We start from the raw sequence: 24,231 nt of genomic DNA, 5'->3' as shown, positions 1-24,231 counted from the left end.
CAGAGATCTCAGGGTTGCCAAAACAAAATGCCATAGAGTGGATGGTTTAAACAACAGAAATTTTCCTTTCTCACAGTTCTGGAGGCTAGAAATATGAGATCAGGGTGGTTTTATGGTTAAGATCTAGGAAGGGGTCTCTTCCTGGCTTAGGTCCTCACAATGTTAGACAAAGAGATTGCTCTCTCTTTCTCTCTTCTTTCTTCCTATTCTTATAGGGTCATCAGTCCCATCTTTTGAGCCCCATCCTCATGTTCTCATCTCACCTTATTACTTCCCACACATTCTATATCCAAATATCATCACATTGGAGGTTAGGGATTCAACATATGAATTCAAGTGGAATGTAATTCAGTCCATAGCAATTATTGCAATTAAAATGGAAAGCATAAAGGATTCCTCTTAGAAAATTATTTAAGGGTACTGAGATAAAAGGTTAAAACAGGTCCATAAATGCACTACACATATATAAAGTTGATAGAGTCAGAGGGACTACAGTAAGATTAGGCCGGCAGGCAAATTTATTTTGTCTCTTTTCAAGTAGGAGCAGATAATGTGGCATCTCAAATATTCAGGGAGAGGGTAGTGCTATATTTGACAACAATTTTAAGGAACAGGAAGCACCCCTTTTGAAGAAACCCAGTAATGTCATCTCAGAGAGCTAAGAAATATACCACACTAATGAAATAAGAAATATTGGCAAGACTTGTTTTTCAAACCATGTACCTTTACTAGAAATCAAAGTTCCCTGAAGTGAAAAAATTTAATTTTGAAGGAAAATGCAAACATTTTGCATACATAAGCTCACAAGAGTAGACACAGATGAAGGATATATTAGCTAAAACTTGTTAAAGATTAACACCAGCATATTCTTAAAGGGGAAAAAGAATAGTGTATCAGAGAAAGCTTTAGAAACACAGAGGACACCTGGTTTTCAAGTTTGAGGTGGAAGGGTAAGCCCTAATTATTTTTTGATATTAACAAATCATCAAATTAGTTATGACAGTGTTCCACACTTTTACTGCCATTCATGAATACAAAAGTCTTTAAACCAGACTGAGGCATAAGTCAGAAAGAGTTAAGACTCATGAACACCATCCTTATCCTCCTGTAGCTATGCCTCCACCCTGACATCTGCACATGTTTTGCTCCTGAGGAAAATGTAGGAAGAGTGCATGGACTAGTGGGCAACCTGGCCTCTTGGCGTTTTTTGTTTGTTTGTTTTTTTAATAACAAGTGACTTAGAGAAATAATGAAATCCATTTAATATTTCCCTTGATTTTATTGGGCCTGAATTATTTGAGATTACTTTAGCTTTGTAATTTCCTGAAACTGTACATAAGAGTATAACAACAGAAGAGAATACTGCACCAGAGTCAGCCAAATATATTACTGACCCTAAAATTATGTTTTAATTGGTCATAAAGGTATGTACCACCACAACAATTTGAGAGTCAGGCAAAGAGAACTTCTTTGATGAGGGAAGAAAAAGGCTATAGAACAGCTAATTGTACTCCACATTGTTAAAACGGCTTTGTTTTTTTATCTTGGAATAATACTTTGCGACTACACTATATGCACAGAAATCCTAAAAGAATATTGTTTGCCAGTATTATTTGGTTTAGGCTAGCCCAATCCAAGATAGATTTCATCTCCCTCCCAACACCCCCATTCCTTTTGCTGAGTTTCTGCAAAGTACAATATTTAGCTATTTCTTAATAGAACTATCCACATACTTCAGAAACAAGTGGCTCACAAATCATTTTAAATTCTGGTGTTGCTTGTGCATTTTAAATTCCCGTGTTGCTTGGTGATTAAAAGTGTCTGAAACATCAGGCTTTTCAGTGAAAGCAACTTTTCAATTACAAATTGTATTGCCTGTTAAACTACCTATGGGAGAAGCTGAAAAGACCTAGGTAAATGCATCTCAGGATATTCTAAGGCACTCTTTCACTCTGCAAAAAGATTAAAATAATTGACAGTCAATTTGCAAATGTTGAGACAATGTTACTTTACACTATCTGCACAATTAAGTGTCCTTAAACAGATAACCAGAATCAACTTTTCTACTGTATTTTTAACAAACTTAGCTAACCGGCACTTTTACTGAGAGATGTTCCTCAAAGATGCTGTAGGAGTCTATACAGCTAGGAAACACTAAGCTTTAAGAGTATTTTCTTATTTTTACTTTTCTGGTTACAGATATTTTTCTCAGATAATCTATCACAGTATGTTTCTAGAAATGTAGACCCAAATGTGCATATAGTATACAAATAAAACAATATTTTACTATAACACTCTTAAAATAGAAATGGTGTTAATTAATTTTTATATTTATATTTAAAATTTGTACTTAGTTTTTTTTTGTCCCAGAAATATTTTCCATGTGTACCTATTTGTGTTTTATCTGCTGGTATCTTGCTAAAGGTATCCATTAGTTTTTTTTTTTGTTGTTGTTCTAATGAGGGCTCCATTAGTTTTTGAAGTTCTTTTTAAACTCTTCAATAAATTCTCTTTGAGAGAAAATCACTTGGTCTATGTATACATTCCTGTCTCCCATCTCTGCATCTTTGATGTCTAATGTTTTTAAGTTAAATTTTTTTTTCATCCGTTTTTAGTGTGTGTGTGTATGAGTGTACTATGTTAAACCAGCAGGAAGAAGATAATAGTACACTTTTTACTTTTATGACAAGCAAATTATTAAAAAAGAATCAGAGGGTAAAATTACTATCCTTCCTCTTGAGAATGGAAAGAGAGTTTCTTGGCCCTCAAGTTTCTGAGAGTGCAAGCAGCTACTGATTATAAGTGTAGAGGGAAGACAAGCCCTCACTCCAGCCCCAGTCTTCTCACCCAGGGAAAATGGAGGGGAGCAGAACCCAGCATGGACACCCTGGATACACTCTGGGTGCAAGAAGGATCTTACAGGTTCTGGTACATGAGGTATTCCAGGGACTGATAAATGCTTTCTCTTTATCTGACACCTGATGAGAGGGAAGGTCAACACCTTTTGCTGCTGTCCCCAGCTTAATCTCAGTGTGCACCTCTGTCCTTGTGGAACCTCTCAGCTTTAGATATTCTCTCTCTTTATTTCACCAGCCTGCCTTCCTCTAGGTCTGCTGGCTTCCAGAGTGAGAAGGAGGCAGAGTTTGGGATGTAATTTCAAACTAATACTTTCCCAATCTTCACTGAATCATCTAGAAACATTATTAACTAACTTATGTTTTACTCTATCACATACAGAGTATTTCATGCACTCAATTGTATCTTTTAAGAGTTTATCTTTTCTAACATTATCGCTTTTACTATAGTAATTTTGATAAAAGCATTTTTTATGCAGACTCTTCCACAGTCTAACTGAAGAGACAAATAGAAAACTACTACCTGTATTTTTAAATTAACTCTCTTTACCTAGCTTTAGTTTCTAGAAATTAGTTGCCTGAAGCTTTTTAAAAGCAAAAAATGAGATGAATTAAATGAGAATGTGTTAAAGAAATCATCTTATTCAAAACCAAGAAAGTCAATTAAAATTGTTTATCTCAACTCAGATTCTTTTTATTTTTTAAGCATATGTAATTCTATTGACAACAGACGTATGGTTCATGAATATTTCAACTTACATTGTCATAAAGTATGAAGTAAAGAAAATTGACATTCAATCATATGGCATATCACATCAAGATTCTTAACATTCAATGGTTTTTATTTATGTTAAAAAATACTTCACATTCAAAGGATGGATAAATATCAGATCCTTGCTTTATGTTCATAAAAACAGTGGAAGGGATATTGAATTTTGAAGAAAAGATCCTAAAGGAAAATAAGATTGATCTCATCTTTGAAGTTTTGATGGCTCAAAATAAAGTATCTGTAGTTTGTGCACAGTCTCTGTTAGTTGTATGTAAGTGAACTAATTATTATGTGACCTGTGGTACAATTTCTGTAATACAAGATAAATACACTTTTTTTTTTAATTCATAGCACCACCACTTTCCTAATCGATAATTTCTTCCACTTTCCTAATCGATAATTTCTTTGTTAATTTTTTATGTTCGTATCATAACATCAATTTTAATCTTTCAGCATTTCATATTTTCATTGAAAGATTATTTATTATATATAAAGATGCTTAAAATAAAAAGGAATTTAATTTATATTAAAATTTATTCTTTAAACCAAAAAGTCAAAAGTAACTTTTTATAAATGATGTCTTCAAATCTTCATTTTTGTGCTTGGAATTATTTTCAAAAATGTTTTAAAATACCATCAGGTATACTAGAGATGATCTGAAACAATATTTCTCAAAGTTTATTGAGCACAGCAAAGGATTTTGATAAATTCAGATTCTAATCCAGTAGGCCCAATATAACGCTTGAGATTTTGTTTTTATAACCAGGAGATTCTTATTCTATTCATGTCAGAAGATGCATGGAGTAGCACAGAATGATTGATTCACTGTGCTAATTCTGAACTTCAGCTACACATGCAAACCCGGGTTTTTCTTTTTAATTTGAACCACAGGTACACAGAATCAAATAACCTTTGATGCAAGGTGTTCTAGTACCATCAATCTAACATTGGCTTATTTCATTCCTGAACTCACTAACTAACCCAATGGCTTAAATATCACTTACTATTCATACTCACATGTGTAACATCTTCCTCACCCCAATTTTTCCACTCCACACAGGGAAACAGCATTTTGAATAGTGTCCTATTATTTTATTTTCATACAAACACATTCTCTCTCTTTTTCTCACCATTAGTCAAATGTTGCTTAATTTTGGATATGCTAAACTTAACAATATAATTATATTAACTATTATCTCAAGTTTCTTGCATTACTTTAACTAGCATTATGAACTAAATGTTAATCCCAATCATTATGTTTGGCAGTAGCTCATTCTTTAGTATTGCTACATAACATTCCACTTTGTGAATATACCACAGTTTATTATTTTTCTATTGCCAACATGATGAATATATCCATAGATAGTATTGCTATTAAATAAATCTTGCTGTAAATATTATTATACATATCTATGTGTAAATCTCTTAGGAATATAATTACAAGATCAATATGTATATGTTGTTCAACTTTAAAAGACAGCACCCATTGTTTTTCCAAAATGGATGATGAATTTATACTACTGGTAACAAAGTATAACAGTAGAAATCGATTTTTTTATTCAAACTTTTATTTTTTAAAAGAACTATTATCCCAGAAAAACAACCATAATTGGCAAAAATTAAACAACAAAAATAACCAGTCTTTAAAGCCCCTGGAAATTGTCCTATGGGTATATATAAATAAATAAATGTTTATTGAAACAAAATACCAAATCCTAGTAAAAATAAATAAATAGACAGTGAATAGGGTAGTTGTGAGTCTTTGAGACACACCATATTCCCCTCCTTCTAGGCTTACTATTCTGGATAGGAGTTACCAAGACAATAGAACCTCCCTCCTCCCAGAGCTGTGGTATCTCCTGCAGAGAGACAGACTGCCACCCCATCTGTCCTCCCCTTCTCCTTGTCTCAGAGGTTAAATTCTAGGCAAGTAAGAGTAAGAACTGGAAGGCTGCATTCCTCTGATCTGACCCTGTTGGAAGAGTGGAGGGTTCCCCCATTTTGATTGAGAATTCCCCTTGCCCAAGCCCACTAAGAGAGTGGAAGTTCAGCACCACGGAAGGTGAGCTAAGGATACTGAATATTACTATCCCTATCCTGAACCCTAGTTTGTTAAACAATAGTGTTGGTATGAGAGAAGATTTGCACCCCTAACCCCACATTAAAGCTAGCGAGTTTGTCAGGGAAAAAATGCAGACTCTCTTAATAGACAGATTCAAAGTTTTCCCCAAGTAAACTGTCTTTATTTGCAACAGATAATTTAAGTCTAGTAGCACTTGTAGAAACAAGTGATTTGGGTGGTAAGCAATTAAGAGTCAGCTGGTTGTTTTATTTATAAAAGTAATAAGCTAAAACAAACTGACCAAGAGAGCAGAAAAAGAACAAAAAGTATTCACCTAGAGTCAGAAGAGAAAAATAAAGTAAAATAAAACAAGAAATTAAAAAAATCCCTAAAGAACTGGCTTAAAAATTACCCCTGAAAAGTAGCCCAAATTTAGTAGAATCAGAATGCAGAATAATTTATGCCATTGGGCATTATCAAATCTACAGGACAGTCACTTGTCAAGGAGTGGAGACGGAGACTGAGTGCTGAGTATAATACAAACAGAGACAGATATCTTCACAGAGAAATCAGGACAAAGAGACAAAGAGAGCCATGTTATGGCTCCTGTCAGTCCAGGGTCACTGCACATGCACAAGGCTGCAACCTCTGAACAACAAGATGTACAACTTGTGAGAACAGACTTCACTACAATATCCAGCCAAGTTACTAAATAAATCAACAAGCTTACAATAACAAAAAGCAAGCCCTGAGGAGGGGATATCAGTACCCAGAGTTGCTACTGTGCATGATGAAACATGTTCAGTGAGACTGATTTCACAGGAAAAAAAAAGTGGCAGCAGAAATCAATATCTCAACAAATACAGATCAGAGATGAAACCTGGTGTTGACATCAGGTTGTGAGCACTTCCAGCTTAGATACTTTATTGTGGGTAGTTGCCCTATAGATTTACCTGAGCCACAGGTGACCGTGAAAACTTGGAGAATAAGTCTTTGCTTCATTTGACATTCTATAGTTATTTGTTTAAAGCAGCTTAATAGTCTATTGTAATTACTGCAAAATCTATTAATACACAACAGGAAAAAATCAACATGTGATAGTCAAAAGTAGAAAATGTCCTAATGTTTTAAATATAATTAGTGAAAACATAGAAATACTTATTAAAACCACCCTGGAGATTTATATGTATATACAACATAGAATTTGGGTTACTTTTCTACTTAGTGTTATTAAATTTGAATTGTTCTCCTTATAGCATTGTTCCTCTCTATTGGAGTGCCATTTCACAAGGACACATGGCTTATTAGTTCACTGGCCTGTCTCTCATCAGTATTACCACCATAAGTGATGTCTATGATTTCATTTAGTGTTTAATTAATCTTGTCATTCATCTGTTCTAGTACTCATTATTTGATTAATTTGTGCATTCACTCATTTATTTACATCATAGTCTTGATTGATCACATTCCTTGTGTTAGCTGCTACTGTAGATCCTGAGAAGTTAAACAGAAATAAAATCACTATCATGTTTTGAGCATCTTCTTCATTCTTGATATAATTTCAATACAACCATCAGATATTATAAGATTATTTGGCTGGTGTTTTTTATTTTATGAATGAGGAAACTAAGGCAAAGGAAGTTAAGGGATATGCATAGATTTGTATAGCCAATAATTCATATACATGCATGAAATTGAATTTTGTGCCCTTTTTTGTGCTTATAGTGACTTTTAACCTTGCAGGGATGATCCTGGATTACAACTGCTGTTCTATTGCAGTCTCTAGCACTGCTGCCTTTGATGATTGGAACATGGTTGGTTTGGAATTTATGTGGCCAACTGACTTTATTATACTGGCCAGCAATCATTGCTCATAGTGTAGCAAGAGATTTCTTTCTGGTGGGTACATATTTTAAAGAACTATTAAATTTGAAAATTAATAACAATCATAAGAGAGTGTCCAATCTCATCCTTTACTTTGTAGCAAATTAGGTCAACCAAAAAAATATTTTATACCATTACAAAGGAAAATTTTATGTGCAGAAGTCCATTCAAATAATGTCAACCCAGTCAAAATAGGAACAATTTTGCCATTGAAAGTCACATAGAGTCCATAGTGCTAAATCATTTATGGTTTTCCCAACTTGCTATGCACTGAATTATGAAACAGTTATCAGATGTTGAGGTCATTTGGATAAGTAGAAAACTACAGGATAGTGACTGAAGAGAGGAACATCCTTGCTACATAAGCAAAATCAGTCCTGAGCATCAGTCAGTGAATTTATGACCAGACAAATGGATCAAGAAGGTACAAAGTCGACATTTCTTTGGTGGATACATATATCATTCAGAGGGTTAGTTTGTTGGGTCATACATCAATTCTGCAGCACCACCCCGAGTTTAGTAAGTGCCTCATAGAAAAAGGCAAAGATTTACATAGTTGTGGCACTGAGATATTGGAAGTTATTTCATTATGAAGTAAATCAATAGTCCTTCCTCTCAGAAGATACACAGGTTAATATTCCAGGAGAGGAAATATCCTATTCTAGAGAATTCTATTGCAGTGAAAATATTTCTAAAACTTTATGAAAAGCAAAAAAAAAATAATAATTACATAATTAATTATATCCTGCTATCTCAAAACACTATTTGAAATTAAATCCAAATGCTGAAAAATAACAAATTTGTTTTACAACATTTTATACAGTTTGTAATTAAAGATGTTATTCAAGTATAGGATATAAATATCTAAATATTATATTTCAATATGTATTTGATATGATTATATCAATCATTCTTTACCTAACTTGTAGACACGTATAAAAGTTGTATAACTTTCACTTCTAGAATTTATATTTTACTTTTATTAATAGTAATCACTATTTAAAAATGCCCACAAATCTGGATAATTGGATACATGAATGGATAGAGAAAGAGTGAATTTATATTTATCTATTTCAAAGATACAGGCGATAGTGAATTCAAAACTTTGATTTTTTCCAAGTGGTAGCTTAGTCACTTGGGGAACATTTTTAATACCTTAAAATTGTCATCATTCTCATTTTAAAAATAAAGATAATATTTCCATTTCAGAGACTTTTTGAAAATAGAAGGGAATTAAAAATACTGCTTGGTATTTTTCATACCTGGCATATAATATATATTCAATAAAGTTTTTATTTTATTATTATTAAATGAATTTTTAAGGAATATATGTGTCCCAGAAAATACATTAGACATTACAGAAAACTAAATATTAAAGCATACATATATTATTTAGGTAACAATTTGCTAGATACTTCATATAATACTAATTTTATTTTAATAATTCTAGGGACTTCTAAGCAATTTAAAAGATGTGCAAATTAAGTTTCAAAGAAAAATCTGCAATTTGTAATTATTACATACTGGAGGCATGAAGTTAACCCAGAGTAAGTTCAAATTAATGTGTTGTTGTTGTTGTTGTTATTGTTTTCTGTTTGCATGTTGCTTCCTAGAAGACAAAGATTTGGAAAGTAATCAATGTGTCCTCAAGATGCCTTTATTTTGGTTAAGCAGATAGATTATATGTAAAAATATTATATTTAAAGAAAAATTGATCTGTTTCCAAAAATAGATAAAAATAATCACATCAAGGAAAATAATGTATGACTGGAAGAAAGTCATTCATTCAAAACCATTTTTTTTCTTTCTATTCCTTCCTATGATCTACAAAGCTTTTTTTAGATTTTAACAATAAAATAGCATACTCACATGGCTACATAATGCTGAATATAAGCCTATTAACAAAAAAAGAAAATGTCAGGCAATGAAAATCCTTAAAGATATGAAACAAGGTGATGTGATACAAAGTGACTCTGGGAACCAAGCATCTTCCTCACAAGGTAGGTGGAAAAGGCCACCCTGCAGGTATGCTAGACATTTAATGATGTGAACAGCATTTTTTTAGCAAAAGAGAGCAAAAGGAGGAGAGGTTCAAAGAACTTTAAGAAGAAAATTTTGCTTAATTCAGAACAGAAAGGGACTAGAACATAATTTAGCTGGGCAATACAGAACGAAGTGGATGATGGTGTCTCTCTCCTAAGATCCTATAAATCATTCTAAAGGGAGATGCTGAATCTATGTGAAATAATGGTAAAGTAACATAGAAGAGGATATGATTTAGTTTGAATTTTAAACCATTTGGCTGGTTGTCATGTGGAGAATAGACTATGAATGTGGGTCAGATAGCACTCTCAAAGGTGGATGCTATTAAAGCAGAAGAGAAGAAAGATGACCACAAATTGAACCTTTGTGGTAATGGAGACAGAAAGAATTGAGTGGATTTGAGATTGTTCAAAATTTATTTTGGAAGCAAAAATCTTTAGGAATTGCTGCTGAATATGAAATTAAGAGAGTAAAACAGAGGGGTCAAAGATGATGCATGGGGCTTTACCCTGAACAATTATATAGAAATTTCTGGGAGCTTCATGAGAGACTTGGCATTTATTTAGAATCTGAAAAGATGCAATTAATGATTATAACTAATATATCATTCTAACAATTTGAAGCTGAATAGATATATGACTATATTCTCTGCTTCTTTAATATGACTTTACAAAGGAGAAGAAACTTGTCTGTTAAAATAAATGCACTACCAGGAAGTCTTTTCAGGCCAAGGGAAACTTTAAGTACCTGAAACTTCTATCCATACTGAGCTGTTTCCCTGAGCTGTTTCAGTGTAGAAGTCCAGGAGCTGAAACCCTCAGCTGGATAGCTCTACCATGCAGTGGAGCAAGAAGAGGTCAGTCACATCTGAGTGATCATGTAATGTAATCATTCTGTAGACAGCATTCAGGTAGAGAACCCTTGAAAACTGGTTATTTTGGTGTAGAAAAAACTTGCAACTTTTAATACATATGTAACAATATGTGTGCAGGACACAGTGGCGCATACCTATAATCACAGCAGCTCAGGAGGCTAAGGTAGAAGGATCATGAGTTGAAAGCCAGCCTCAGCAAAATAAGGCACTAGGCAACTGTCTCTAAGTAAAATACGAAATAGGGCTGGGGATGTGGCTCAGTGGCTGAGTGCCCCGATTTCAATCCCTGGCACCTCTCCTAAAAACAAACAAACAAAACAGAATATGCTTAATTAGAACATCATAGGATTGGGGATGTGTAGAAAAATTTAAAATTGGAATCAAATGCTGTTTTGGGGAAATTCATGTATTTACTACTCAGAAGCAACACTAGCATAACAATAAACTGATTTTTCATCATTATTATTATGTTTTTATTAGGATTGATATCTTGGTAGCTACTAAATCTGATTTCTGGTGCTAAATAGATGTGCCACGAATTAAGTGAACATTATAAGTTCTTTATTCTCTTTGTCTTTAAATTTGCTTTTATTTATTCATTTTTTCCCTAAAGGTATGATGAAGTGAAAATCATCTCTGCTGCTTGTCAGATAATGATAAATCTTACTGGATATAAACAAGGATTTCAAATTAGACAGGCCCAGGACGACAGAAAACAATGTCTTTAAAAGGGTATAAGGAAAATGATAAACCAACTCTTCTCTGAGTGGCTGCTATTTGCTCATTAATGACATTACTAGAGCCATGTTATCTCTTCCTTCTGAGGGACAATTACTAAAATTGACCTGCTTCCTGACAGTTTTCAGTCCAGAACTAGCTTATACTTCTCTAGTCCATCTTGAAAATTGTTTTAAGTCAAAATTCATGCCAGTCAAGCTCAGTACCTTCCACTGGATACAAAGAGTTCCTCTGAATGTGTTGTTCTCACTTGCCACATGGTTATAATTACTTGATTCTCTCTTTCTCCATTCCATCCCTCCCTTTCATCTTTTCCTCCCTGCCTTCTTGTTTTCTGTGTAACTACAGATAAATTCCTGGTGACAATTTTTAAATGAGATTTAAAATAACCTATCCTAGATACTTCATTTATATTGGTAGAGATAAACAAAATAAATATAAAATAAAAATGTAGGGGCCAGTATGCTTTGAAAGATGAGAAAGGTTAATGATATTTTACTTTCTTATTCAGATTAGTTAAAACAGAATGATCAGCAAACCCTGATTAGTTCTTACCATGCCTACAGTTACATTTATCCCACCACATATTTCCTAAAATCTATCTTGTAATCCAAGTGCTTACCTTTTTTTTCTTTTCTACTCTTTTTGCTGTATGTATCAATTCAGGGAATGTAGTGATTTTTAATAAAAAAAGCTATAGACCTTCATTAAATAACCAGTTAAAACATTAATCTGGTTTACTGATAGTAGCAGATCATCCATGTCACGTAAATGTCAGATTTAAACATTAGATAAAATTTTATAACATGATGAGGCTGATTTTAAATATGACAAAAATAATTTAAATCTTCAGACACCTAGCATAATAGTTGTAAAGTTATCTTTATAAAACACTTAACATAGACTTATCATTGTATGATCAAAGTAAATGCAAAAGTAGAGAACTATATCCAGAATTCAATGTTATGATTAATTTCCTTTCATTTGTTACACAATTCTTAATTCTTTGATTCTCTCTCTCTCTCTCTCCACCTGCTGAGTTTCTGTTCCATTCAGACCTGTTGGCTCTGCTTCTTGCTCCCTGGTAAACAAGTTCCTTCACCTCCATCTCCTGCCTAATGTCTTTGTACTTTTTCCCTGCCACATTGACTGGCATACATAAGTGCTAAGTGAGCCCGCACCAATTTCTTTATCTGCAGTAAAATTTACATCTTTCTTTAGGATATAGCTTCACTTGAAGGCCCCCTGCCCAGGATTCAGACTCACTTCAAAAATCTCATCAGGGGACTTTGATTCTTTCATATTTCATGTAAAATAAGATCTAAACCTGAGGTATCCAAATGCCATTTCCTTGACAGCATTCTCAAGGTATGTAGTTGACAACATGAAGAGCAAGTCTAGTGCAAATGCTGGTCTGCCTCATTCAGGAGTTCAAATGTTTAACCACCATCTATGGCATTCACATAAGTCCTAACTCTCACAAAGACCCAAAATTATTGCATTATTCTGTGGAAACATGTAGAAATTCTTAATTATTTTGAATAATTTTTGAACTTACTTCTGCCTTCAGGAGATGTCATTAAAAAATTTATAGTGGTGCCTCATGCTCTCATACAGCGCACATCTATCCTTTGCTACATCTCATTCTCTAAGCCTGGGAAGCTTATTAGAGTTGCCCCCCCTTACTTGTACCCAACAACCCAACATGGAGTGGATGTATGTGTCCAGGAACCCTTCTACTTGGGAGAAATTCTGAAGCCACACACATCCCATCTGATCAAATCTTTATTATTTAATAAGAAAAAAAATATTTATGTGTTCTTGTCACCTTCTCTTAACCACAATGTCCTTGAACATAAAGCATATGCCATACTTGTCTTTGTACTTTGTACCTGCCACATCAACCAACATACATAAGTGCTAAGTGCATGTTATAAAGTAGATGTGAAGTATTTCAATCATGTGGAACAGATCCCTGGTTCTTCCTAAGTTCTGGTTTGCAACTTGACTTAGAGATTCTAAAGTTCTCTAAGCCAATGACAGAAGCTAGTTTTAAAGACTGTTTTTCCATGCAATTTAGAGTTCTAATAAAAAATACTTGTAGAAACGACTTGGAGGTTGTTTTTTTTTCTTTTTTTCTATCATATTACATTACTGCACAATGAATGTTTATTGTTTTCAAAGCTATTTCAAGGAGTCATTGTATGTTTCCTCATATTAAAGTATAATTTTAATATTTCTGAGCAGGTTTCATATTTTCATGTCCATTGTTATTGAATTTTAGAAGTAGTTTTTGGCATATTTTTTTAGAATTATAACAATGTAGATCTTTTTATCTATTATCATGAGTGTTTTTATTAAATCTTTTATTTAAAAGTTATTTGCTATTTTATTAGTAAAAAGCAAAGCGATATTTTACCACTTAAAACTAATTACACAGCCATATGAATCAATATCACACTTAAAAATCCTTAATGATTTGATAAGATTAAATAAAATAAGTATAAAGGCACATGACTGGAATTTAATTTTATCCTCTTCCCTCAAACACCTGGTTTGGTTTTATTCCCTTCCACTTGCCCAAATATACCTAAACTAGAGATAAAAAGTAGCAGGTGGTAACTCTTTCCGCCCATTTCCTGAGACTTCTCATGCAATGGTCTTTGTTCTTTGACTCAGTCCTATCTGGAATATCCTGCTAAGATCTCCAACTTTTGAAATCCTTTTCAATTTTCAAGACCTAAATCAATTTCTTTAGGTAAATTGCTTTGAGTCTTCACACAGAACATCAAATCTTTCCCCTCAAACCCACTGATGTTAATTTTTTTTCCTTCTTTTCTCATCATATCCTAGGCTGTGATTGTGTAGCAGTGCAGATATACTAAAAAAATATAATAATAAACATGCCACAAAATTCTGGATAGTTGTACTGTCAATGTCAATGGAAAGATTTAAAATGACAAAGTTCTCTAGCTAGTAGGTAATTCTTCATAGAAGAAGTGACCTTTAACAATGTAACAATGAGTAATATTCACAAGTCAGATGTGTCTGAGTTACAGGCAAGGGAGCAGGGTTCCAATAAGGGGGAAAAAACAGAGAATTAGGTAAGTGTGGGATTTTGTTTGCAGAATATTAGTAATCTAGACTGTCTGGGGATAGTTTGTGCAGGTGAAATTTTATCATTTTTACCTAATTACCTGGAAACATGAAGTCCATAATGTTTCCTTCACCATTGCCAGGGCCCTCTAGGTACAGTTAGAAAGTGGTTGGAGTAAGAGTTTTGCATTATCAGATGGCAGAATGGAGCTCCTCTTTCTGGTATTGCACTGGAGCCTTCTCTTGCACCTGCTCCTGTGGTGCTGCTTGTACTCAGACTCCATTTTGTTTAACATCACATTTAACTGTTCCACAAACATGGACTGTTATTCATCTACCAGACACCATTTACTTCTTCAATGTTTTTTGACCAATTTTTGAGTAGGAAGAGGAAAATCATATTAAGTGGAAAAAGGTTTTATGTTCAGTAAAAATGTATGGCCACTGCAGTAGAAAACACTATCTTTTTCATAATACTTTGTAAAGAAACCAATTAATAAAACAGGGTAATGGGTAGATATTTGGGATTGACAATTTTGTTTTCTTTACTTGCAACATAGTTGTATAGAAAATCTGGCCTATGACTTTTAAGAATAGTCTAGTTAACTACTTATTTATGACCCCATTATATTTGCATTTCTCAAGAATGTGTGTCATCCCTTCGGGCCTATGAAGTACTTGGTTGTCACCTCGGTGACAGAGCGTTAAAGTGTGAGAAGAAGTGTGGTACCCACTATCCAAAGTCGGAGATGAGCCTGAGGTGATCCTGGCTGGCCAAGGGGATATCTTTTCCTACCCCAGCCCCACCCTCTAGTCCCTTCTGCTCGGCCCAGCTTGTTTGGCAGAGGCCACGCCCATAAGGTCGTCTCAGGGTCTCCTGGCAAAGGCAGAAATGAACCCTGCACAGGGTCGTGTGGTCTTTGAGGATGTGGCCATATATGTATCCCAAGAGGAGTGGGGACACCTTGATGAGGCTCAGAGATTCCTGTATTGTGAAGTGATGCTGGATAATTTGACCCTTTTGTTCACAAAAATAGGGCCCTCCAACATATGAGCTTTGCTTAAGGAGTTGTGAAGTCTGCATGCATCTCAACATTGAATACCTGATGCTATCACCATTAGATGTCCCCAGGTTGTTGGTAGGGAGCCGGGGCTGAAGCAGAACCTTCTGAGCAAGGTGTTTCTGTAGGAGCACCACAGGTCAGGACTCCAAAGCCAGGTTTATCCACTCAAAATGCCCAGGTTAGTGAGACAGGTGACCCACTCTTGAAAGATATTCTGCACCTGGCTGAACAAAATAGAACACAAACTGAACAAAAAACACATATTTGTGAGTCAAAGCCTTACCGGCCCCAAAAACAGATAGGGAAGTATCTTTCCAGAAGGGACAATTGGAAACTTTCATTTGTGAAGAACCAGAGTTCACATGGCAGAGAAAGTCTTCACATGAAGGGAAGATCAGAAGGAATTGCCAGCCAACTCACGCCTTCTTCAGCACCAAGTGTCTCACTGTGGGTGGAATCCAGACCTGGAAACTGAAGACAAGGAAGCCCTTCAAAGTGGACATATGATTACGTATGCAGTCAATGTGGGAAAGCCTTCAGATAGGAATATTGAAGAGTCGAGCATCTCAAAAGCCACACAGGAAAAAGGCCTTATGGTGCAGCAAATGTGGGAAATTCTTTACGTACAATGCCAATTTTCTGAAACACCAGAGGATTCACAATAGAGAAAGGACTTATGAATGTAGAGAGTGGGGAAAATCCTTTATGTACAACTATAGACTCATGAGACTTAAGAGGGTTCACACTGGAGAAAGGACTTATGAGTGTGACATTTGTGGGAAATTCCTTAGGTACAACTCAAACCTCACTAAACATTGGAGAAATCACACTGGAGAAAGGCCTTATAAGTGTGCTGAATGTGGGAAGTCCTTTAGGTACCACTACACACTCATTAGACATCAGAGAATTGACACTGGAGACAGGCCTTATGCGTGCAGTCAATATGGAAAATTCTTTAGTTACAACTCCAACCTCATTAAACACTGGAGAAATCATGCTGGAGAAAGACCTTACGAATGCAGAGGATGTGGGAATGCCTTTATCCACAAACATATACTTGTTGAGCACCGGAAAATCCACACTGGAGAAAGATCTTATGAATGCAGTGAGTGATGGAAGGCCTTCATTAGGAAATCCCATCTGGTCCATCACCAGAAAATCCACAATGAAGAGAGGCTTGTCTGTCCCTTAGAGGTGGGGCATTCTTTAAGTTCAACTCTAGCTTCATTACACATTAGAAATTTCACAATGAAGAAAATTTACCATTGACCATTTCAAGTTGACAGTTAATGTTATGCAAATTTATGTTTCAAATACAATTGATCTCCAGAAACTTTTTTATCTTGCAGAAGTGATACCCTATTCTCCGTAAATAAGTTATAATTTCTATTTCCTGGTGCCCCTGACTAGTACTCTTCTATACTCTGCTCTATGGATTTGATACATGTTAGCATCTTATATAAGTAGAGTCATACAGCATTCGTCTTTTCGTGAAAGGCTTATTTCACTTAGGATAATGTTCTTAAGGTTCACCCAATAGTAGCATGTGTCAGAAATCCTCACCCCACTCATTTGTTTTCAGTGAAATATTCCATTGTGTGCATATACCACGTTTCTTTATCTGTTCATTGATTAATGGACATTGGGTTTCTTTTACCTTTTGACTACTAGGGAAAATGCTGTTATGAACATAAACATATAGATAGCTTTTTGAAACCTCACTTTCAATTCTATTTGGGTATATGGTATTTCCAGAAGGGGAAATGTTCGATCATAAAGTATTTTCAAGGACTGTTTTCCATACCACCTGCTGCAGTTATATTTTCACAACAGTGCACAAGCATTTCATTCTTTGCCAATACTTCAGTTTTCTCTTTCTGGTTTTTTTTTTTTTGTTTGTTTTTTTCTTTGTCTTTGAGAGAGAGAGAGAAGGTTTTTTTCACATTTATATTACTAATCATGAGTGATTTTTCACTTTTGTATATCTGAAGAAATATCTTTTCAAGTCATTTTCCCATTTTTTTTAATGGAGCTATTCGATTTTTTTTTTTTTTTGTAGATCTGTAGACATTTTTAAAACACTTTGGATTTTAATTCCCTACTAAATATATGCTTTTCAAATATTTTTTTTCCAAGTCCATGGGTTACCTTTTATGTTTTGTTGATTGTGTCCTTTGATATTGTTTGATAGAATTTTGATTTTTATGTAGTCTAGTTGATTTTTATTCATGCTTCTGAAGTTATAACCAAGACATCACTGTCAAATTCAATGTCATGAAGCATTTTCCCTAAGGCCTTATGTTTATGTCTTTGATCTTCTTTTGAGACAGGGTCTTGCATTGTTGACCAGACTGAATACCTGGGCACAAGTGATCTTCCCATTTCAGTCTTCCAAGTAAATGTGACTACAGATGCGTGTTATTGTGTGTGGCTTAGGGTTACTTTGGTACAAAATATTAGGCCAAACTGTAACTTCAAACTTTTTCATGTGGGTATATAGCTTTCTAAGCACAATTTATTGAAAAGATTGTCCTTTCAAACTATTGAATAGTCTTGACCTCTTTTCAAAATCATTTGACCATAATGCCAGGGTTTATTTCTAAATTCTGTTCAATTGGTCTATATACTTTCTGAGAGTACTACAATAAAATATATACTTTTAAATTGTTAAAATAAATATTATGTTGAATCCATTTGGAGGCCTGGGCTAGAAGTAGGTCAGTTCCTCTTTTGGAACAGCTAATTATATCTGTACCCTCAACTAATTACCTTATGGGGCTTTTATACTTGAGTCTTTATACACCAGCCTAAATTATTCAAATTAGCCCATTCACAGGGAATCTGGGAAACAGCTAATTCAATCTAGTAGTTTTATATAAACTGTCCCCTACAACTTCAGGTCGCTGTGGCTATCCTGTTTGCTATTCCTGTTGGGCCCTGCTTGACTTTTCTCTCTCCTAGCTGTAAGTAATAAATACTTTAACCTTTAGTATATATTAAAGTGACATTATGTTTAAAAAAAAAAGTGTGTGTGTCATAGGAAAAAAAATGATGTTCTTTGACTTGGGGTGATGGGGCTTAATCAGCTTATATTTTTAGTGTAGTTTGTGTCTGGAAAATTGATGACAATATTACAGAAAAAATTACTTTCTTTCTTATCTCCCTCCCTCCTTTCTTTAGAGATTTAACAATTATTATGTGATGGGAATGATGCTAAGCTGGCCATTGGAAAAACAGACATAGAAGAAACACTTTTTATGACATTTTAGTTATTTAGAAATAAATGCTCCAAGTGTGATGTTAAAATTTCAGAGGAATTTAACTTGATAAGCTTAATTTTCATTGTAGACATAGACATTCATTTTCTAATGATGCATAAAAATTATCCCAAATCTTAACACCTTAAAACAACAACCATTTATTATCCTGTAGAGTCTGAGAAATCCGGGAGTAGCTCAGTTGAGTAACTTTAAAGCAAAATGTCTTTAAAAAGATTACAGTTTGTAGAGTTGGACTAAGTTGGACTACAGTGATTTCAAGACTGGACTGGTGCTAAATAATCTCTTTCTAAGCTTGCTTATGTGGGTCTTGGCAGAACTCAGTTTCTCAGTAGCTGTTGGCTGTATGCTTTAGTAACCTGCCATATAAGCATCTACATAGTACATAGGGCTTTTCCAAACAGTGGTTTTCTACTCTCAGGGGAGAGAGGGGGGGAGGGAGAGGGGGAGGAGATAGGTATCAAAAGAGATGAGGAGAATGTACAATTCTATTTACAACCTAATTTCACGTTATATAGCATAATTTCTGTGATATGTTCTTGGTTACCCAAGAACATGGAAGAAAAGAGCATTAGGTTTGAGACTAGAAGTGGGCAGGAATCACTTAGTAAAGTCTTGGAATCTTAGTCTACAGTGTCTTATGGTCCAGAAAATTTTATTTTTATTTCATACACACGATAAACTCACTCTCTGCCAAGGTCCAGAAACTTCTCATTAAATGAGACTTAAAACAAGGAGCTGATAAGGGTCTTTGGATGTAATTCATTATGACAACTCCAGTACAGTTTCCTTCAACCATGCAACTAACAAAAATTGCCTTCTCCAGTTACAACTAACTAATGGTAGGACAGATGTAAAGTAATCACTATGACATTATCATAAAAAGGGGGGAAATAAGGTTTCAAAGTGTTATTGTTCGATAACAACTCTGAAATCAGTTTTGGCAAATGTCCGACATTTCTTAATTCGGTCTAAAGCACAAACTTAATTATTTTATAAGGCTTTCTGTGTAACTGAATAGTACTCAGAGGCACTACTTTAGAGATTTCTGATCCCATAAGAAAGGATTGAATAGGCACTATCACCTGCCAAATCAATAAAGTTTTCCAGTGTTCTGAAACAATAATTCAATTTTTAGCTCATAGTATTGCAGCCCTTTATGAAATTGACTATGTTAATTTCCTAGAAATGGACATAGTCTTGATGTTTCTTAAATTAAAAAAAATATTGTTGAAAAATATCCATATAACTCAAGGTTTTATATTGCTGTACAATTTGAAAATTAGGTAAATAAGCATGCCATAATTTTCTACTTAAGAATTCAGAATATTTGTTGGGTGTGGTGGTGTACACCTGTAATCCAAGTGGCTCTGGAGGCTGAGGCAGAGGGATCCTGAGTTCAAAGACAGCCTCAGCAAAAGCAAGATGCTAAGAAACCCATAGAAACTCTGTCTCTAAATAAAATACAAAACAGGGCGGGGGATGTGGCTCCGTGGTTGAGTGTCTCTGAGTTCAATCCCCAGTACACCCCCCAAAAAATATTTTTAGAATATTTTCAGAATTTGGCATTTGATCTTTGCATTGTTGCATTTGAAAAGATGCAAAAATTAATTGGATAATAACACAAGTTCTGTTTATTAAAAACTTGTGTTTATTGTAAAGTCTTGATTATAATTTAGATGCTGTTTGCAGATAGACTATGGTGGGTTTATGAAAGTGAAATATAAATACACAAAATGTTAGTATATGAAATGCTAACTGTACGAAAGACACTTCTCCAACTGATTCAGCCCTTTGGTATTCATTTGCTATCTCCTTATTTATATCTTTTGGATTTAGCCCCACATATAACCATAACCAAGCCTCTCTCTCTCTACTCCCCCTACATTGTCATTTTTCTTTTAGTATCTCTCTCACTACTGGGCTATTATCATGTGTTTAAATCCATTCCAACTTCTTGAAAGTACTGTTAGTATCTTCTTCAAGCCATTGTATCACTTTGAACTGCTTGCTGTTCCTGATTTGTTTTTTTTTTTTTTCTATCACAGTGGGAAGAGCATTCTTCAACCTTCTTTTACAGATCAGATGAAAATTAAGTGGTACTGGAGGGCCAACTGCCCATTATATTCACAGACACACAAGAGAACTTTATAGCTTGGTGACATTTCCATGATCTGAAGTATCTGTCACTACTTATGAGATTACCCCCCAAGCTCATATTCAGCCTGGAGCTGTGTGTTCCCCAGAAGTAGTTCTGTTCTGCACAGCTGTTCTCCAAATCAATCTGTCCATGACAAGACTGCCTTGCTCAAGGCCAAGCAATGATCACAGTTTTTCAGCTGAATGAAAGAACACAGGGCTTCAGTGACAGATTCTTTAAAACAGGTAATTATACACATATTTTAAGTCAAATATAATTTTTGTCTTTCTTTTTTCTCATTTTGTTAAAGAATGACAAAGCCATCAATCAAATTTCTATCACATTGCTTAAACATATTCAGGGCTACATTGTAACTTAATGAATAGTGATCTGACTAAAATTTTGATAACATTGTATTGGAAAAGTCTAATTATTCTGTGGGTCTTTTCAAAATGAAACTCAGAACTAAAACACACTCTGTTCAGTTATTCTTGTATTGATTAAGTCCTTTAACTTAGGTGCTCAGGAATAAATACAATGTTCTACTAAAACATGTAATTCTGCATTTTATGTGGATAATACAGTAATTACCTTATACACTTGGTTCTAAATGCAAGAATACTAGCCTATTTGGTAATTGATTTAAAAAGAAAAAAAATTTCTCTTGATTCATCTCAAATACTCATTTGTACAGAACATATATGCCCTCTCTAACTTCACTTACTTTGTTTAGTCACTTCTCATCTTGACAACAAGATGAGAAGTGGCTAAACATCATCTTCCTTCCTTCATTCAATGGCTCCACATTGCTTACTAAATCAAATTTGTGTACCTCAACATAGTAAGTCTATTCTCCCTGCTATGCTGGTACACAAACTGACAAAATTTCACACCCTATTTTGCAGTTTGGTAGGGCCAGATGACTCAATTCTATTAACAGAATGTGTGAAAGTGTGATAAGGTTCTGACTTTTGGTGCAATCACAGGTCAAACTCACACACACACACACACACACACACACAAACACACAGAAGGGATGGCTTTGAAGATTCAAACTCCATCTGCCTGAAACTAAGAGTCCTGAACACAGGAAAAAGAAACAATTAGGAGGGCTTGCATAGGAGTTATGAATATAAAAAAAAACTTTCTTACCATGAGTTTTATTCCAGAGTAGTAATGATTCTTTTACAGAGAAGCAAACATTTAGTGTTGCAAATGTTCAAGTAAAATCTTCAAAGCTATTTCTAAAACATTAAAATAATTTTCTACTTCAATGGTAAGTCAATAATGTATTAGATCGAAGTGCTTTTATATTTCTGTATTCTGATATTGAATTATTTTTTTCTAGGGAATGTTCAATGTCCATAAATGTCTACTCTCACTATGCGACTTTAGCCAAAGGCTTCTAGTTTGCAATCTGTTTCTGCTGGTTCTGTGCTTCATATGCAATCTCTAGGCAGTTTGAGACTTTCATGTTGAGTATTTCTTCTTATGACTTATTAAAAAAAAAAAAAACAGTTCTAGACTTATACTGTCCTGCTAATTAATTGACTCCTTTGAGTGTTTTATCTCTCTTTTCCCCAACCATGCAGTTTCTAATCTCAAAAAATATTTAAGCAAGCATTTTTGCATGTGTTTGTGTGTAAATATTTGTGTTAGATAGGTCATTCATTTAGAATTGGGAACTATTTTGAAATCACCACTTAAACAGAAGATGACTGAAGTTAGCACTTTTTTTTGAGTACTATTTCTTCTCTTCCTGCCCTGAAACTGAATGCTGATTGTTTTTATAATCCTGGATTCCCTGGATACATATAGAAGCCCTAATGTATTATGAAGTCAAATACTTTCTAAGAATTTCATTGTGCATGGCTACAGAATAAAAATGATACTGATAACTTTTAATAAAAGTTATTAAGATAGAACTTCTCCAGGTAAACAACTTTGAATTAGAACTGAAGGTAGTGTTAGACTAAGTTTTTCAGCTTCTTTTAATATAGTGTTGCTTTTAATGTGAGATGCCTTCTTGAGGTATTGTTAAAAACTGAAGCAGGAAGCAGATTGTGGAGTTCTTAATTACATAAGCATTTATTAATATATAGCTAATGGGGATGTTTTAATCTGTTCAGGTTGCTGTAATGAAGTCCCATGGTCTGAGTGATTTAAACAGAAGAAATTGACTTCTCAAAATTTTGGAGATTTGGAAGTCCAGTGAAAGGTGCCAACTGATTTGGTTCCCGAGGAGTGTTCTCTTTCTGTATAGATATCTTCTCTCTTTGTCTACATATGAGAGAATGAGAAAAATAACATGTAAAGGTGAGTGTTATGGAAACTTTACTTCTTCTTATACAGATAGTAGCCCTATTGGATTACAGCCCTATGTTCATTACCATCCAAATGTCCAATCACCCTATATCACATTTGGGATTAGGATTTTGACATTTGAAGTTGGAAGGAACAAGTCATTTCATGCAAAACAAATAACATGCTTGTTCCATGATGAAATAATTATTGTGGCAGTAATTAAGTGGCTCCAAGTTTACACAAGCCTGAATTAACCTGCCTTGTCATCATTATTCTTTGAATCACAAAGAATAATAACTACTCAAATGGGTTGTCCGTAGTAAAGTGGACTAAACTTAGCAAAATTTATTTGACTCCAAAGGAAGACCTAATCTTTACTTATGTTAAAAACTTAAATACATTGGAAATCTTGAAAATAGGAGAACAAAATGAATTACTTTGTCACATGAACCCCCATCTCTTCTCCACGAAGCATCCATAAATTCTCCATTTGAAATTTTAATATTTTTGTATCTCTAAACTTTCCAGAGGTTGATCATCAACACCCAAATTCTATACTATGACTTAAGCAGCTCATGTTAGCTGGTTCTACCTACTTCTTGGCTCTCATTTACCTCCCATTGGCTTCCATCAAGGAACCATAACCCCCTCTGGCCTCCTCATTGCCCCTCACACACATCAACTTTATTGTAAAGTAAACTCCCACAGCTAGAAAGACTCTTTTCCAAACAATGTAAAGTTTCATACTTTCTTTCATATTTAGATTCCCACCCAAAATCACCACTTTGGAGACCTCTCCTACTCTTCCACTAAAATCAATAGTTCAGCTGTGTGGTAGCCTATGCCTGAAGTCGCAGCTGAGTTTATTAATATCTTTCTGAATAGGATAATTAAGGAAGATCTTTGTGACTTCAAATACCTCTGTTATTTTTAAACAAGCATTTGACCCAGTGTGGTGGTAGCATGCCTTTAATCCCAGCAGTTTGGGAGGCTGAGGCAGGAGGATCTCAAATTTAAGGCCAAGCTCAACAAATTAGTGAAGCCCTAAGCAACTTGGAGAGACCCTGTCTCAAAAAAAAAAAAAAAAAAAGGGTGGGGATGTGGCTCGGTGGTTAAGTACCTTT

The sequence above is a fragment of the Spermophilus citellus genome (assembly GCF_964194105.1).
Source record: "Spermophilus citellus genome assembly, chromosome: 2".
NCBI lineage: Eukaryota > Metazoa > Chordata > Mammalia > Rodentia > Sciuridae > Spermophilus > Spermophilus citellus.
Note: the sequence above shows the minus strand (reverse complement) of the source record.